This window comes from Crocuta crocuta, unplaced genomic scaffold, assembly GCF_008692635.1.
Source record: "Crocuta crocuta isolate KB4526 unplaced genomic scaffold, BGI_CrCroc_1.0 scaffold81, whole genome shotgun sequence".
NCBI lineage: Eukaryota > Metazoa > Chordata > Mammalia > Carnivora > Hyaenidae > Crocuta > Crocuta crocuta.
Window position 1 is genome coordinate 198491 of NW_027527808.1, and position 18511 is coordinate 217001.

The following is an 18511-nucleotide window of genomic DNA, read 5'->3' on the forward strand; positions in this document are numbered from 1 at the left end:
TTAAGCAATTAACAATAGTTCATTTAAAAAGCAGTGCCTTTAAGGGCTATTTTTAAGCATTTCCCTTTTTTCTTTTTCTTTCTTTTGAAAAAGAGATGTGCTTTGATAAACTGTATAAACACATTATGTGTTATTAAACCTTAAAATTATATGCTTGGCAGATAGCATATAGTTCTCTCTAGGGTTTTATTGCAGTCTGTGGAACTTATTAGTTATGATTTCATTGCCAGTGGCAAAACACAGAATGTTCTATAAATTAAAACATTTGGCTATGGCTATGGGAAATTCTCCATGATGAACTGGAATTGGAGGTGGGGGTAGGAACCAAACTATTTTCATTCACAAAAGGAAAAAATTCAATGTGTACCGAATTTGTGCTTCAGGTTTGTTTATCTCAAGAACTGAACATTCTAAACAATGTGGGAATTGCAGTAATTGTAGAATCAGCGTGGATAAATTTACAAGTTAAATCACAATGTTTACGAAAGAATGTATAAAGCTATACACCTGCTTATACCAGATGCTGGTAATCAAGATAGTGGGGTACCAATTAAAAGGAATGAAAACTTGGCCTTTTTTTTTTTAAATTTTTATTTTTTCTGAGAGAGAGAGACAGCGTGAGCAGGGGAGGGTCAGAGAGAGAGGGAGACACAGAATCCGAAACAGGCTCCAGGCTCTGAGCTAGCTGTCAGCACAGAGCCCGATGCGGGACTCAAACCCATGAATCGTGAGAGCATGACCTGAGCCGAAGTCGGACGCTTAGCCGACTGAGCCATCCAGGCACCCCAAAACTTGGCCGTTCTTCATGTTGACTCCATGGTGCCAAATACTATTATTTATTTATTTATTTATTTATTTATTTATTTATTTATTTATTTATTTATTATTTTTTTATAGCAGGGACTTGCTTTTCCCNTTATTTTGTTTTGTTTTTTGCAAATTATAGAATTAAGGCTTATTTCTGAGGGGCAGGGACCAATTTTTGTTAGCCAATAAACTGATACAGAGAACTAAAGACAACCCAAAGAGAACTGACAAAGTAAAAATAAAAATAAAAAAGTGATTGATGGCAGTTGATATTTTAAAAGGTTAAAAATAGTTTTGAAAATAACTTTACTCTAGGATAAATTGTGATCAGTTGCACTCAGACTATAGTTGGTTTCATGTTATTTGACCCAAAGATTTTATAGAAATATGGATGCAGTTCTGTTACCTCTCTTGTCTGGCAGGAAATACTTAAGGTTTCAAAGGCAAATTATATCTAGTTAAGAAAAATAAACTTTAGGATTAAAACTTAGTTGTAGCAAGATCTATTTTCAATCAGAAAAAAATATTTTACCTTTTTTAATTCAGAATTCCACTTACAAAATTGATTTCCAGTCTACAAATAATGGTTTTGATTTTTGCACATTGTGAACTGAGACATAAAATATTCTACTGCCAAATCAGACTCATGTGAATCAGAGATCTTAGTCCATATCAAACTATCCCAATAAGTTAAAGGTTAAAAACCACAGGGCACAAGCAAACAGAAGTGGTGTGGGATCACTGATGCTTCTTCCCAGGTTCTATCCTGCTGCATTAGAATGCACTCCAACCCAGATTAACCTGTGAAAGCATTATTTTTAAATTTTTCTAAGTGTTTATTTATTTTTGAGAGACAGAGTATGTGTGTGTGTGGGGGGGAGGGGGTTGCAGAGAGAAAAGGAGACAGAACTCCAAATGGGCTCCAGGCTCAGTGCTGTCATTCCAGAACCCCATTGAGTAGCTTGAACTCTTTGAACTCTTGACCTGAGCCAATGTCAGATGCATAACCAAACTGAGCCACCCGGCCACCCCTAACCTGTGAGATCTTTAATAATGCATACTGCCACATAATTTACTCAGAGAAGAGTCATTTTCATCATGAAATCTCCCCATTTTATACTTAGTCACATAGCTTATGTGACATTCTTTAGGGACCCATGACGGTCCCTAGATTTGGGATTTGTAGATTTCAGGTTTGCTTACCATCAGCAATCCTACCCAAGCAGGGGCATCTTGGTTTATAGACAAGAGTTCATAGATGAGAGTTCTCCTGTCAGCAAATACCAAATTTTCCTTTACCAAGAGATCTATCATTTGCCTGTTTAGAAGAAGATTTGACTGTGTCAAGTTCTTTCTATCCTTGGGGCATTATCTATACTTCCTTTGCATCCAGGAAGAAAATGTAAAACAGAGCTTCCATTTAATCTTTTATTTCCCATAAGCAAACTATTATACTCATTTGAAATTGTTCATTTCAAGTTCACATACATTTTTGCATTCCTTGGAGCAAAAAAGACTTATAGTAATCCTGAGAAGTGACAGACAAGCTCATAGTATAAGGTGTATTGGTTATTGGCAAAATCCCTCCACCAAGTAACATTGTGGCACAGTGAATAACCCCAGTGGCTCAGAGAGCAGAAGAGGATTGCCTGTGGAAAGGACGTGGTGGCAGAACTCCCCTCCCCCAGGGGCAGGACTCCGCTGATGTAAAGCTATGAACCTATGAACCTCTATTAGCAATTTGCCAAAACATATGGGAGAAAAATTATATATGAGAGAAGGACACTTTGCTCTTTTTCAACCAAAATGTCATGGTCTAACTCATGATCTAAGAGATAATTTTGGTGGAGGTGGAATAATTGTTAACATTCATATATAACTTTGGAGTCATGATGCTGACTGAGAAAGATACTTGAATCATTTGAGTGGAGTGGTGATCACTGAAAACATCTGCCCCAAGGAAATCTGTAAGTTGTCCTGCACATGGAATATGTGGCATGTACCAAGAGAGCTTTTTAGTGTGGTTTTGAAATTAAAAGAGATAGTAAAGTCTGTGTATTAGAAATGGACTAAATTCCAGGTCCTGCTAACAAAAGAATATTTTTTAGCTTCCAGAGAGTTCAAGAGTTTGCTTTTCCATTCTCAAGTATGCATATTGTGAAAAATCCTCACACTAAGGTGGAAAATGGATAAAACAGAAACATTTCTTTATGACACTGATATTGTCAGGAAATTCTGTTTTTATAGTACATCCAAATGAATAGCTCAGGAATAAATACAGCATCTTAAAATGCTTGCACTTATCACTCTAGGGTCAATATATTATGTTTTTAATGTTGACAATTACATTTTAGCATTTTATTTTATTTTTTAAATTTTCATTACATTTTAAGGAGATAAGCAAATAGTGTGATCAATGACAATTTAACTCTTCCAAAAAGTTAATTATATTTTTTACTTTTGAGGAAAAAACTGAACATATATTATATGTATAGTATATAATATTCTTGATAGATACATACATATATATGTACAGTATATACATATATTAGGTGTATAGTAATTTGTTAATAGCAATTAGCTATGTATAAGTATATATATCTATGTATAATATATACATTATATATTATAATATATATATAATATGTATACTATATACGTATATGCCTACATATACATGTATGTATATACCAGACGTATGTGTACTATATGATACTAACAAATTACTATGCACCTAGCCCCTGCCACATACACTTATATCTCAGTTTCTGTGGGTCAAGAGTCCAGGCAAATCTTAGCTGGGCTCTACTTAAATCCTCAAAAAGCTGTAATCAGTCAGCTGTGTTCCTATCTGTAGGCTTGATGGGAAGAATCTGAGTATCATTTTATTCATGTTGTTGATGAAATGTATTTCCTTGTAGCTGGATGATTCAAATTCTGGCTGAGTATAATATGATACAAGATGACTGCTTACACTTTTTAAAAATAGTTTATACTGTTAGAACAGTTTTAGATTCACAAAACAATTAAGAGGAAGGTACAGAGATGTACCAAATACTCCTTACCCCCACACATGAATATCTTTCCCCATTATCAATGTTCCCCACCACAGTGGTACATTGGTTATGATCAATAAACCCACACTGATACATTATAATCAGCCAAAGTCAACAGTGCATATTAGAGTTCACTCAGTGAACCATGGGTTCCATGAGTTTGGACAAATGTATAATGATGTGTGCATCATTATAGTATTATACAGAGTATTTTCACTGTTCCAAACATTCTCAAGCCTCTTCCTATTCATCCTTCTCTCTTTTTGCCCCCAAATCCTGGAAATCAATGATTTTGTTTATTGTCTTTATAGTTTTGCCTTTTCCAGAAAATCATTTAGTTGGAATAATAGACTATTTAGCCTTTTCATATTGACTTCTTTCACTTAGCTATGTGAATTTAAGGTTCCTTCACGTAATTTTGTGGCTCAATGGTTCATTTCATTTTAGCTCTGGATAATATTCCATAGTCTGAGATTGCCACAGCTTATTTAACCATTCACCTACTGAAGGATATCTTTGTTGCTTCTAAGTTTCAGCAGTTATAAATAAAGCTGCTATAAATATTTGTGTGTAGCTTTTGTGTGGACATAAGTTTTCAACTAGTTTGTGTAAATAACCAGAAGAGTGATTGCTGGATCACATGATAAGAGTATGTTCAATTTTATAAAAAAACTTTAGAAGATAGTTATCTTCTAAAGAAGCTGTATCATTTTGCATTCCCACCAACAGTGGATGAGAATTACAGTTACCGCACATCTTTGGCAACATTTGGTATTGTCAATGTTTCAGATTTTGCCCACTTTAACAGGGGTAGTGGTATCCGGTTGTTTTAATTTGCATTTCCCTGATGACATATGATGTGGAGAATCTTTTCATATGGTAATTTGTAATCTGTATATATTCTTTGGTGAGGCAACTGTTAAGGTTTTGGCTCATTTTCTAATAGGATTGTTTGTTTTCCTACCGTTAACTTTTAAGAGTTCTTTGTATGTTTTGGATAAGTTATTTATCAAATGTGTCTTTTGTAAATATTTCTCCCAATACATGACTCTTTTTCTCATTGTTTTTGATATTGTCTTTCACAAAATAGAAGTTTTTAATTTTAATGAAGACCACCTTATCCATCATTTCTTTCATGAATTATGTATTTGGTAATAGACACATACAGTGTTTTTTAGTATTCTATCTAAAAAACAAATCACCTTTCCTGAGATCATCTAGGCTTTCTTACCATCCAAGAGTTTTTTACTTTTATATTTTGCATTAGGTCTTTGATCCATTTTTGGTTAATTTTTGTGAAGGGTTAAGGCTGGATTGATATTTTTGCATATGGAGGTTGAGTTGTTTCAACACCATTTGTTGAAAAAGACTATCTTTACGCTATTGTATTGCCTTTGCTTCTTTATCAAAGATTAGTTTTCTCTATTTATAGGGATTCATTTCTTGGCTTATTTCTGTTCCATCGATCTATTGTCTATATTTTCACCAATGCCCTGCTGTCCTGATTGTTGTAGCTTTATAGTAAGTCTTAAAGTCAGGTAGTGTCAGTCCTCCATTTTTGTCCTTTTTTCCCCCAATATTGTCCTGGCTATTCTGGATCTTCCACCTTTGCAAATAAACTTTACAATCTAGTCACTGATGTCTACAAAATGACTTGCTGGGATTTTGATTGAGTTTGCATTGAATCTAGAGATCAAGATAGGAACAACTAACGTCTTGAAAATATTTAAACTTCCTATCGAAGAACATAGAATATTTCTCATTTCTTTACTTTTTTGATTTCATTCATCCTAGTTTTGTAGTTTTTGGCACACCGGTCTTGTACATTTCTCTTTAGAGTATTTCATTTCAGGGGGGCATAATGTAAAAATTATTGTGCTTTGTTTTTTTTAATTTTTTAATGTTTACTTATTTTTTGAGAGAAAGACAGAGCATGAACAGGGGAAGAGTAGTGGAAAAGAGGGAGACACAAAATCCAAAGCAGGCTCCAGGCTCCAAGTTGTCAGCAAGGAACCCAATGTGGGGCTCGAACCAACAAACCATGAGATAATGACCTGAGCCAAAGTTGGACGCTTAAATAACTGAGCCACCCAGGTGCCCCTGTGCTTTTAATTTGAAGTTCCACATGTTCATTACTTGTTTTTAAGAAAATATTGACTTTTCTCTATAATCTTGTGTCTTGCAATCCTTTATGATTACTTATTAGATATAGGAGGGCTTTTTTGTCAATTTTTTCAGATTTTCTACATAAACTATCATGTCATCTGCAAACAAAGACAGATATATTTCTTCCTAGTACACATTAACCTTTAAAAACTCAGAGAAATTCTGCTAGAAATAAACAGAATTTTTTACATATTCATTATTTTTTAAATAGAAATGACCATGTCACATTAATATCTCATAGGTACATTTTTCATCTTATCCACATGACTAAAAATTTATTTTACAAATCTCTTAAATGTTTCCTCATCTTTAGCATTGCACCTATCATTTCTTCTTCCTCACTATTAAGAAAGTACATTTTACTTTATTTCATTTATTTTTCTCAAGATTTTTTTAAAAGTAATCTCTACACCCAAGATGGGGCTTGAACTCACAACCCTGAGATCAAGAGTCACATGCTCTACTGACTAAGCCAAAAAGGCACCCCAAGAAAACACTTATTTTAAAACTCACACTCGTATGTCCTATCACTCTCATTCTGAAGAATGGCAACAAGTGTAAGCACCTTGAACAGACCTATGTGATCTTTCATGACTTGTGTTATTCTACCTCTTCAGACTTTATTCTTTGTTCTGTTTCTCCCCCAGTAAGTGGTAATGGTTAGCTTTCTTCTTTCTTTCCCTTTTTCCTTTCTGAGCAGTCGAATACATTGCTCTGGGTGTGGGATCTACTGCTCTTCATCAGTCTTTGTGCCTTTCTACGTGTTTTCCTCAATCTCTCTAAATGTTGGTATATTACAAAGCTTCTTCTGGGCCAGAACTTCTTAAGTTACTTACATTTAGAGTACAAATAATATACTAGTCAAAACATACTATATTTTCACAGTCTCTCAACCATCCCTGATTCAAAGTCTCTGGATATGCTTAGTTTATATTCAGGGTGATGTTTTCTATCCAGGAAGGTCTACCCTAAAATGTTATCACCATATTCCTTATTAAATGTAAGGAGTTGTTGATGGACATTAAGCTAGACTCAGTAGTAATAACAAAGCACACTAAGCATTTTTTTTTCACTCAGCAGGGAATATTTAAGTGTATTTACAAAATATTTACAATACATGGAAAACAATAAATTTACATGTCATCTAATATGTAGTTATAAACTAAATTATTTATTTTAGTAGCATCCTTTATATATATGACATTTGAGTGATGCATCATTGAAAAGAATCATGACTTACACACACATCACAGAAGTATAAATTAAATTATGGGGGAAATAAAAATTATTTTGCAGACTAATCTCTGGCTACACCTAATATTATCAAATATATGCTTTCTTATTCCCTGGACATTCACCTTTGTATACAAATGCCCAAGAGAATGCCTTTTGCATAGTAGGTAATAAATAAATAAATAAATATAAATCAAATTAATAAATAAATGAATAATGAATGATTAAAGTTTTGAAAAACATAATGTTTCAAACCTCCTTTTGAGGCTTTTCTTCTCCACATCCTCAAAGACATAAATACAGCTTTTAGTGATTTTCAGCAAATTATGTCCTGATTAAATCTTCACTGATTTAGTTTCTGTTGATTGTAGTCTCTACATTTGAATTATTGCATGCAAATAAACTCAGCCTATTTATTATGAAGAGGATTTGTATTAGAAGTTGTCAGTTGAATCTTTAGGAAAACTGCATCTATCAGTCTCCCTGTTTCAAGTTTCTTCATGAATGAATATTAATATCAGACTTGGTTAGACTCAGAGGCACCATTACTGAATAAGTGGGAATTCTTTTTTAAAAAGAAAATATATCACAGTGTTTTTTTGTACAGGTCAGACAATGTGCTAATTACTTTTCCCGCATGGCTTCTTTAAATTCATACAACAACCATAGGAAGAAGAAAATCTCTCCTCATGACTGTGGAAACTGAGGCGTGGAGTTGTTAAATAAACAACATGTGTTTATAAGTTAGTGGGTAACTGACAGGATTTGAACCCAGGGAATCTCTTTTCAGAAGCTATGCTTTAAAGTATCATGCCATGTTTCCTCCCTCAGGGAAGAGACTTTATATTATTTTCCAAAGTAAATACAAGATCCTAGCATAGTGTCTGACACAGATAAGGTGTTCAAATAATTTGTTGCAACAGGATGCTTAATCTAAGGTGATGTCTGTTATAATAGCAAATACCAGGAATACAAACTCATTTTTCACAGTAGGAATGATGTAGAAATTGTGTACCAAATGACTTCAGATATTCTTTACAGCATCTTAGAGATGTATAAGATTCATCTAACTGAAAGAAAAAATGGAATGGGTTTATCATGAAACTTTTTAAGGCTAATGCCACTTAGACGGATTATGTAATATGCAAATTTAAATATTTGAAATGTACTTTAAAAATATATACTGCTATTATATGGGAAAGTAATGTAGATCTTTCACCCTGTAAATGGCTTTTCAAGGTATTTTGTGTGTGTGTGTGTGTGTGTGTGTGTGTGTCCTCCAAGGTGAAATATTCTGCTACCAGATGTTTATTTTTGTAGTATGCTCTTTTATTTTAATTTTTTATTGAAATAATTAACATATATTATCATATTCATATCAGGCATACAGTATACTGATTCAACAATTCTGTTTGTTACTCAGTGCTCATCAGTAGAAAAGCACTCTTAATCCCCTTTATCTCACTCACCCCTGCACCTATCTCCCCTCTAGCTACAACCAGTTTAATCTTTGATAGTCTCTTTTTTCTTTGTTTGCTAATTTTTCTTCAATTCTAAATATGAATGGAATCATTATAGTATTTGTTTTTCTCTGGCTGACTTATTTCACTTAGCATTCTACCCATTAGCATGTTGCTACAAATGGCAAGAGCTCATTCTTTATGGCTGAGCAGTCTGCCGTGCTGTATGCATCACCTCTTTATCCATACATCTATGGATGGACAAGGTTACTTCCATGTCATGGCTACTGTATAATGCTGCAATAAACATATATATTTTTTGAATTAGTGTTGAAAAAATTATTTTTAATTTTAAAATATTTGTCATTGCACATTTTATATAATCTATGCAACATATACAAGATTCAAAATATACACATCACCTATAAAATTTATATCAATGACCTCATTTAACGAAAACAAAAAACACTCAAAGGCAATCTAAACATTTCAATGCTTATCTTTATTCACTTTGTTTTACAAATTCAATAGACATATCATAACAACCTTAATTTACATACTTTTTTGGTCTAAAAATGGTAACTTCTTTTCAATGAAGTTTTCATTTTTTTATATTCTGTCCATAATATTACTAGCATTTTCCCCACAAATATGTGGAGCTCTTACATTCTGTTTTACCTTCTTTCCACAGGTCCATTTCAAACTGAATTATTATAATTACAGGCTTCACTTTGAATGCTCTAATTCCCATTTAAAATATGCCAACAAAGAGAATTACTCATTCTGCCCCAATTTTTTTCTGGGACCTGGGATACCAGTATTTAGTCATTATAAATCTTCAAGTACAGCATTAATAAAATTTATTTTTTCAATAGATATTTACATATTTATAAAGTAGATATATCCTTATTGAGGTATACAAAGTTGTTCCAGATTTGTACATAGTTCAAATATTTGTCCTTATAATACCGTGTATCATTTTAGATCACACAATTCTTTTATGTGAGGGGCTAAAGACACTCAACTTTTAAATAAAGATGATATTAAATGTTATTACTGATGTAGCAAATAGCAACTTGTTTATAAAAGATAATTTTGCTTACAGACATTAAACAACTACTATACTACAATTAATCTTGGAAGGCATTCATAAATACAATTATTTAAAATTAAATTTAAAGTAAGCAACTACTAGCCCCTAATACCTGCTTTCTAATGTTCTTTCTCTTGACTTACATTTTCCTCTGTTTGTCTTCATCATGATATTACATATGTTTATTTTTTAAAGGTAAGAAAAAATATAAGTTTTATCTGTGTTAAGTCATCAGTTTCATCAGAAAGTAACCCAAGAAGTAAAAATTACAAATATCTCTATACAGAACTATTTTTATTGGTAACAAAAGTATTTAAAATATGTAGAAACCATAGAAACAAATAAAAAAGAATAAAGTACCAATGCCTGCTATAACATGTGTGAACCTAATAAACATTATTCTGAGTGAAAAAAGTCAGTCATTAAAAAAAAAAACACATACTGTATTTTTCTATTTATGTGAATTATCCAAAAAAAGCATCTACAGAGACCATACGGATTATCGGTTGCCCGATGCTGATGGTGGTAATGGGATGTGGCTGTAAATGAGTATAACATTTCTTTTCAGGGTGATGGATATGTTCTAAAATTAGACTGTGGTATAGTTGTATAATTCTATAAATATATTGAAATTCAGTGAACTGTACATTTAAAATGTATCAGTTGTTATATTTAATTATATCTCAATAAAAGACATCAATCCCATCCCTCACTTCCCCTCCAAACCTTATAGAACAAAGGCATTAGTCACAAAGACTAATACTTGACAAATATCATTTTCTGTAAGCACAGGCCTTCTTCTTGACTCATGTTTGATCATATTCTCAGCTGGAAATGGTGACATTGAAATTATAGGTGAACACCTTGAAGCTATTGAGCAAAGAGATTGAATCTCAAAGGTTTTAAGGTGAAACCCAATATTTAATACAAAAAGTTAACTACCTGATGTTCTTAGAAAGCAGAAAACTATTTTAAAATTATTGCCCTTTTCTCTTTTTTATTGATGAAAAAAGTTTTAAAAATTCCATTGTCCTCAGCATCAATATGATAGTTGTGTTTCCTTATCTGTTGCCTGCAGAGAGCTCAGGATATAAGGGTAAATAGATGTGCTGATAGCGCATGATATTGTACAAAGATTGCATTCTACTATGTAGTTTGTCAAAATTCATATCCTATTTTTCCCAGAGAGGTAAATTAGTATAAACTCACTGAATTGGTGAATAGATAATGGAATGGACTAGTGAGTAACCAATGCAGCATCTGAAGTTGTGAAGGTAGCTAAAGACTTAATTTCTCAAACCAGGTGTCCCATGAATATAGACTGCTGGATCTGACTGTATGATAATTTGATTCTATAGTGAGAAAATTGCTCACCAAAGTGGGATGAATTATCTCTTTCCAAAATGCAAAGTTTCCAGTGCACTAATGTACTGGAAGTGATTATTTACCAAACGTCATTCAGATCCTTTGAAGTTAATCCAATTCACATGGTTAAAATGTGTATATCTAGAGACTATTTACATTGGGTAATACCATCTTTTCATGTTAGATTTATATTTAAAATATTTGTGTTAGTGGATTTTTGTAGCTGCTGTTTTACAACCACTGAACATATGCATAGTAAAAAATGAAAAATGTTAATAATTAGGTACACTTTATCTCTTAATACTTTTGAAATGAAATTTTACACCAGACTTTAAAAGTTAATAATTGCTATTCTGGCAGAAATAAAAGAAAGTAAAAAAAAAACATAAAAATGAAAAAGATCGTCCATGGAAAATATCTGGTTACTTGTTTCTCTATAAAATTTGCTAGTTGGGAGTGTCAATTGTGTTAATGGAGAGAGCAATTTTAAGCTGTAATCAGGATTAAGCCTCTATAAGACTCTTCATTTTTCTTTTCCATTTGATGACAATTTTCTGTAATTAGTATCAGTCCTTTTTTACATACACCAGTTGCCTTGATATTGCAAATAGAACATCATGCTGTAGCTTTAGGTAAGGAGTAAATTAAGAACAGATGAATTCTTAATAACAGTCTTCTCTTGCAAAATGTTCATGATTATAAAACAATATGAGTAAATAATTATTGAGGATGTGAAAATATAAGGAGAAAATTCATCTTTAAAAGGTTTGATTTTTCTGAAATTTCATTAATTTAATTTTATCTGGATCTGGTATTTGCATGGGAATGTCCAAGAATCTAAAAAATGCATTACAATATATAAGGTAGAATATATATATTCATCTGTCAATACATACATAAATATACACATTTTAATATTTGAAATAAGATTAAATTAGGCATTCACAATCAACTGAATTTTAATTTTAAATGGGTTATTAGTAATGAACATGTAAAACTATCTCTATTTTGTACAAGTACAATGAGTTACATAGTCAACCAATCGGAAGTTTTGAGGTTTTTGTTTTGTCACAGGAAGAAAAAACAATGAAACATATATCAAAATATTTCCAGTGGTTTTGTCCTGTAAGAAATTTTTTTAATATATATCCACTCATATTCATTTATTTTTAAATTAAATTATTTAAATTAAATATATTTAATAATTGTNAATTCTTTGTATCTTAAATAAATAATTAGTGATTCTAAAGTCTTTGGATGGATCTAAATGGTTTTTCATACTGGGAAACATAAATCTAGCTTTTAGTGAATAAATGGAATTAAAGTTATTAGCAAATTAACTATAACGAAAATACAACAAAACAATACAAACAAGAGGAAGAAGTGACATAAATAAGAAAATTATCATTTAATTCTAATTAACAGCCAGAATAGGAATATTCTGTCTCTCAATTTTCTTTTAGTAAAAAGGGGATAGTAACTCAGTCAACTAAAAAAAGTTATAAATTAGAGTAATAACCTTGCAATTCAAACAAGTACTCCTTGGAACTACAGAACAGAGTAATAAAATTCATAATGGGAGTGATAGTTTTCCAGAAAATTCAACCTTTCTTATTGCATGTTAATATGAATTAAAAATATTTCTTTTAGAAAAAAGAGTCACTTTTATAAAATGAAGACTTCATCTAAAAACCAAATCTTCCCTCCAGATACACAATGACTTCATTACTTTTATACTTAAAATTTAATGACTCCTAAAACATTGCTTATTATTATTTTCATTAAATAAGAATGATCACCCTGAGAACAAAGGTGTGACCAGGTTATTTCACCAAGTTCCCAAATAAGTGTTACTTTGTACAGTAACAAATCTTTAGAAAGTGAAGGTTCATATGAGTACAAGTAAATCTTTTATTAACTGAAGTTATACAATCCTTTTGGAAATGACGCTGATGATTCATCAGTCAAAAAAATCTTTCCTTCCTTCCTTCCTTCCTTCCTCCCTTCCTTCCTTCCTTTCTTCCTTTCCTTCTTTCCTTCTTTCCTTCTTTCCTTCTTTCTTTCTTTCTTTCTTTCTTTCTTTCTTTCTTTCTTTCTTTCTTTCATTTGTTTTATGCTGTCATCTGATCTAGAGCAAAACTTGCAAGGACTATACTTTAAAATTTTGTTTTACCAACATTTTGAAAATTCTGCCAGGTTTCTGTTTAAAGTATAAAGTGATTGTAAGTTTTTGTTTTTAGAATTCCAGAGGGACTACAAAAGGAAAAAAAAATTCTAAACCTTGTAGGCTTATAAAAAGTTGAAAGTTATGCAGGACTTCTATTTAGAGCAGAGTCAGTTGAGCAGTTTCAGGTTCCTGCGTGAGCTTAGTAGAAAAACAAAATATTGCTACTGCAGAAAAAAAGTTACTCTGTCACTTGGGACCACCAGGAGAATCTACTTACATTTGAAAGAATATCAAAGAAACAAAACCCAGAGTTGAAGCACAAACTGAACAAAAAACTAAATTTGTTTTTAAAAAGGAAATAAATAGGTGAGAGGAAATAATTTAACTACTGTGTTTTTATAATAAATACATACATGAAATAAAATGTTTGTATAAAGTTCACAAAATGTTTTTGGGGTTTTTTTTTCAGTTCAAATAAAGCCTATTTTAAGCAGAGAAATACATAGTGTGGAATAAGCTAAATATTGAAGTTGAATTCCAACACCTTTTAAAAAAATTAGATGGTATTTAGGAAGCATTTAAAAGCATCAAGTGTACTCATTATTAGATGCAAAGCTTTGTTGAATAAATGTTAAATCTGCTGTATAAATCAAGTTTGAATAAAATGTTTGTACATTCAGTTATACATTACCCTTTAAAAATAATTTCAAAGTACAACATTTAAATTTTAAGGCTTTACATTTAAAGTTCTGAAGTAGAACCAAAGATCGTAAAGGTCACATGTCCAACTTTTTAATTTCTCAGTTTTTTAAAAATCAAAGTGCATTTCCAGTGACCATGAGCTTTATTACTAAGTAAATGCTGTTTCAGTTTTGTGTACTGATACACTCATGTTTCATGAAAGAAATATTTACATTTCTATGTTTTTGTACCTATGGAGGAAGTTTTCAGAGTTAAGGGCCAACATTTCAAAGGAAATTGGAGTTAATAAAGGTATTTTAGTTCTCATTCACATGCATAGGAATAAATACTTTGTCTTACATTATTACTTCTCTTTCAAGATAGCATTTTGACATTTGCATTGTTTGGTTACCATGTTTCCAATAATCATTTTAAAGATTATTTCTTTTTTTTTTAGAAATTTTTTTTATATTTTTATTTATTTCTAGGAGAGAGAGAGAGAGAGAATGAGAAAGCGTGAGCAAGGGAGTGTCAAAGAGAGAGGGAGACACAGACTCTGAAACAGGCTCCAGGCTCTGAGCTGGCAGTCAGCACAGAGCCTGATGCGGGGCTCGAACCCACGAACCGCGAGATCATGACCTAAGCGAAAGTCGGAGGCTTAACCGACTAAGCCACCCAGTCGCCCCTTTAAAGATTATTTCTAAGTTCTAAGTTTGACTAGTTTCAATATCCATACTCCTTTTATATTACGGATTTTCCATTCATTAATTCTTTATTTTTTTACTATGCCAGTTGAGTAAGTCTATTAGTTTGCTAGGACTGCCGTAATGAAGTACCATAGACTGGGTATCTTAAACAACAGAATTTGTGGACTTAAAGATCTGGAGGCTAGGAGTTTGCAATCAAGGTGCTGGCAAGGTTGGTTTCTTCTGAGATTTGTAAAAAATGTGTTCTGTCTCTCTCCCAACTTCTGGTTATCTTCTGGAATGCTGGCATTCTTTGGTTTCGGATATATTGCTTCAATCTCTGTTCTCATCTTCACATGGTATTTTTCTTGTGTGTGTTGTTGTGTCCGAAGTTCCCTTTTTCATAAAGACACCAGTCATATAAGATTAGGGGTCTGCACTACTCTACTCTGACCTTGTCTTAACTAACTACATCTGTGATGGTCCCATTTTCAAATAAGGTCACATTCTCAGGTCTTAGGGGTTAAGGACTTCAAATATAAATTTTGAGGTGATGCAATTCATATTCACATATGACAAGTATATTTAAAAAAAAGAAACTATTGGTAGAGTAGTATAGGTGATATGTTTTCTAGCCATTTCCCAGATGAGAATGAATTTTAGTTCCTTCATATACACACACTAAAAATTTTCTGGTTGTAAAATTTTTGAATCATCCTTTAGACGAGAAAAAGTTGGGAATATATTCCCATTATGATCTAGTTTTCAGGCTTGACTAATTGTATTTCTTTCGTGGACATTTTGTTCCTCCCTATACTTGAAGACTTTTTTTAATCATAGATATTATTTTTTTAAATAAATTACCTGCCAAATAATAAACAAATTTAATCTCCAAGATCTGGTGGCATTAGTTGGGATGTTGGTTTTGCTATTGAAACAGATAACCATAGTTCACAAGAGTTTAAACATAGTTCACCAGAGTTATAAAAGTTTGCTGCTATTTTATTTTATTATTTTATTTTACTTTACTTATTTTATTCATGTAGAATTTCCTCTGTTATTAAAGATTTTTTCCATGAAGTCATGGGGGACCCAGACTTAATCTACCTTTTTGGTGATCACCCTCAATATCTAGCTTCCACCTGCTGGTATGAGATGCTTATTTCAGTTTTTTGCCCTTTTATCCCGATTCCAGCTACAGAAAGAAGAAATAGAAAGACATGGTTATTGGTGTTAAGAGCACTGACTAGAAATTGTACATACAATTTCTGGTTATAGGCCATAGAACAGAAGTTAGACATATAACCACACTTAGCTGCAGGTAATCTTGAGAAATATAGTCTCTCTTTGGGGAGCCATGTGCTCAACTAAAAAAAATTTTTTCTATTAACATAGAAGAAAAAGCATAGATATTGGAGCAAATAGTAGGCTCTGCTATAGTCTATACTTTTCTTCTCTTAGATATCTATTTGTGACTTTTTTCTCATGCACTAAAAATACTTGCCTCTCCCACACAGAGTCAACCTCAATATCTTATTCAGTTACTGTATCCTACTCAAAGTTACACTCTCTGGAAAATACGCAGTTCAACCTGGTAGGTGTGAATTTGGTTTATCATGGGCCAACAACCTCTAAACTAAAAGAAAAATGATCTTTCTCCCTCTCACCCTCCCCTACCGCCTCCAACACACAAACCCAATATGTAGTAGAACAAGAACATATCAACAAGAAGACTTTCAGAGCTGTAGCAAAACAAAGACTATTAGGCCTCAGCAGCTCCATCCCATCCAAGGAGGCTGCCCTGGTGCAAAGTGCAGTTTTTCTGTTGGAGATGTGGTAGGTTAGTGACAAAGAGCAATGGCGTCCATCTTAATGAAGTTGATGTGCATCTTGTCATGGATGTCTATCATCTGCAATATCTTCAGCAAGTGATTGAAAATGATTCCCTCATACACTTGCTCAGGCTCTATCTGCCTCATGCAGATGCTAGCCACCCTTTCGCACCCCATCTTCAATGGAGTGAGCAGAATCCTTCTCCTTGTGGCAATTTCTCAAGACCTCTTTGCCCACATTTTCGTATTCTTCCTGGATGATGTGGACTTTCCTGACTGAGTCATACATGCGGAACAGGAACCTCAGCTTTTCTTTCTGGCACAGCTTCACCTGCTCCTCCTTTATGGTGGTGTGGATGGGTCAGAAGTAGGACACGATGGCTCAGGAAGTGTTCAGTGCTGGTCTTGTGGGCCAGGACCCTTTGCCAAGGTTCCTGTTGTCAAAGAACATATGGTGGATTTTGGATCACATCTGATTAAGCTCTAGGGCAGGGACTTTGTTGAAGTCTTGCTTATGAATTGTGAGCTTGTCTCCACTTAGCTGCTTAAACTTTCACTTAAGCAGCTAGGTCTGTCTGATGAGAAGCCTGTATTACCCACAAACTTTCTCACTTCCTCAGACTCCTCCCATGGAGGGGGTCATGAGTAATGCATCCCTTGTAGGGCCTGGGATGGCATTGGTTCTGCAGCAGCTGATCAGACCTTGGGTGCAACATGGTGGAGACATCAGGTCCAGCTCTGGATTACAAGTCAAGCAGTTTAGGAAAGAGAAAGAAATACATTTTCCAACTCATAAAACAAAAAGTAAAACTGTCACTATTTGAGGATGACATGATATTACATAGACAAAACCCTAAAGATTCCATCATAAAAGTAATAAAAACTGTTAGACATCATTAAAAAACTCAGTAAAGTTGTAGGATGAACAATCAATATAAAAATGTTATGCTTCTACATACTAATAATGGACTATCAGAGGAATTAAAAAACAATTCTCTTTATAATTATATTGAAAAGTATAAAAGACCTAGGAATAAACTTAACCAAAGGAGGCAAAAGACCTGTACATTGAAAACTCTGAGACATTGATGGAAGACATTGAAGAAAACACAAATTAATGGAAAGATATTCTATGCTCATGGATTAGAGGAATCAATATTATTAAAATGTCTGTACTACTCAAAGTGATCTACAGATTCATTGCAACCTGTCTCAAAATTCCAAGGGCATTTCTTTCATAGAAATAGAACAATCCTGAAAATTGTATGAAACCACAAAAGACCCCAAAAAGCCATAGTAATCTTGAGAAACTGAAGGCATTCACTTCCTGATTTCAAACAATACTAAGATGTTACAGTGATCAAAAGAGTATGGTGTTGAAATAAAAACAGACACAGAGATCAATGGAAAAGAAAAGAAAGCAAAGAGATAAACCCGCTCATGTGTGGCCAATTAATTTACAGCAAAGGAACCAAGAACACAGAATGGTGAAAGGAAAGTCTCTGCAACAAATGGTGGTGGGAAAACTCAACAGCCACATGCCAAACAAGGAAATGTGATTACTATCTTATACTACGGACGAAAATAACCTGTAAATGGATTAAAGACTTGAACAAAGACCTAAAACCATAAAACTTCCACAAGAAAACATAGATGGCAAGCTCCATGAAATCAGTTTTAGCAATGATATTTTGGATTTGATACCAAAAGTAAGACAACAAAAGCAAAAATAAACAAGTGGGAGTGTACTAAACTAAAAAGATTCTGCCCGGCAAAGGAAATAAACAAAATAAAAAGCAACCTAATGAGTGGGAGAAAATATTTACAAATCATCTATCTGATAAGAGATTAATATTCAAAATACATAAAGACCCATTCAACTCAACGGCAAAAAAAGAAAAATCCCAAACAATCTGATTAAAAAAAGGGCAGAGAATCTGAATAGACATTTTTCCAAAGACGACA

The 18511-nt window shown here is 32.9% G+C and overlaps 1 protein-coding gene across 6 annotated transcripts in view; it reads left to right on the top strand.

Annotated features, from left to right (window-relative positions):
- LOC144239969 (uncharacterized) overlaps positions 1-18511 on the top strand; it is a 277882-nt gene that overhangs the window by 175889 nt on the left and 83482 nt on the right. The window lies entirely within an intron of this gene.